At 51.5% G+C, this 1,280-nt stretch overlaps 1 protein-coding gene across 1 annotated transcript in view; it reads right to left on the bottom strand.

Moving 5' to 3' along the window:
* LOC107295141 overlaps positions 1 to 1,280 on the bottom strand; it is a 120,164-nt gene that overhangs the window by 86,841 nt on the left and 32,043 nt on the right. The window lies entirely within an intron of this gene.

The raw sequence follows: 1,280 nt of genomic DNA, 5'->3' as shown, positions 1-1,280 counted from the left end.
CTATGACCGCTCCCAGGTGAAGAAGACGGTTTGAGGGAACGGTCTGACTCTTCTGAAAATTTACTGAGAACCCGTGGTCTTGAAGGGTTTTCAGAGTCAGTGCCAGGTCTGACTGTGCTGTCTGGACCGATGAGGATTGGATGAGAATGTCGTCCAGATAGCATTGGATGCGCACCGGAATTGTTCTCAAGTGCGCAGCAATTGTTGCCAATATCTTTGTGAACACCCTGGGAGCTGAAGAAAGTCCAAAGGGTAGGGCCCTGTATTGGAAGTGTTGACCTGTGTGGTAGAACCTGAGAAACCTCCGGTGGTCCGGAAGTATGGGAATGTGAAGGTAGGCCTCTGTCAGATCTATGGACGTCAGAAGGTCCCCCTTCCTGATGCTTGCTAATATCGAGTGAAGGGTTTGCATTTTGAATTTTTTGTACTCCAGGTGTCTGTTCAGTCTCTTTAGGTCTAGTATTGCTCTCCACCCCCCCCCCCCGAATTCTTTGGGACTATGAATAGGATGGAATAGAATCCTTGTCCCCATTGATCTCTTTCTACCGGTTCTATAGCCTGAATGTCCAGGAGGTGTTGGATGGCCTCCTTGGTGAGGTTCTTCTTGATCAGATCTTTTGGAGATGGGCAAGGAATGAACCAGTTCGGGGGTGTTGAGAGGAATTCTAGAGATAGGCCAAATCTGATGGTATTTAGGACCCAGAGGTCTGTGGTGGTGGCTTGCCACTTGTGAGCAAAAAGGGCTAGCCGGCCACCAATGGGGGAGCCCCCCAGGCCGTCACTTGGATCTGCGGTAGGGACGCCCCCCAGCTCCTCAAAAGGGCCGCCTTGCTTGGGTCTGTTGTCTGAACCTATCCCTGTTATTGTTTCTCTCACCTTGACAATCCGATCTGGGTTGATAGGGCCGGGAGAAGGCCCCCTGATCCGTGCCTGCATCAGGTCGGAAGGACGGTCTGCGGGAATAGGATGGAGTTCTCCTCTCCGTCCTCTTTGTCAGGTGGGCCAGGATCTTGCGTTTGTCCTTATTTTCAATTAGATAAGGGTCAAGCGCCTCGCCAAAGAGTCGGCCGCCCTTATAGGATGCCGCCGCCAAACGCCACTTAGCCTTCATGTCTGCTCTCCAATGTTTGAGCCACAGCAATCTGCGTGCACCAGTGTTGTATGCTATTGCTCTGGCAGAGAAATTGGTTGCATGTAAGGAGGAATCTGACATGAGCTCCGCTGCCGCTACTAACCTTCTTAAATTCTGATGAGTCTTCTCCTCCACTGGGGGAATACTC

Source organism: Protobothrops mucrosquamatus, unplaced genomic scaffold (assembly GCF_001527695.2).
Source record: "Protobothrops mucrosquamatus isolate PMUCROS unplaced genomic scaffold, P.Mucros_1.0 scaffold2235, whole genome shotgun sequence".
NCBI lineage: Eukaryota > Metazoa > Chordata > Lepidosauria > Squamata > Viperidae > Protobothrops > Protobothrops mucrosquamatus.
The sequence above is the reverse complement of the archived record's forward strand: the minus strand, read 5'-3'. Positions and strand labels throughout refer to the sequence as shown.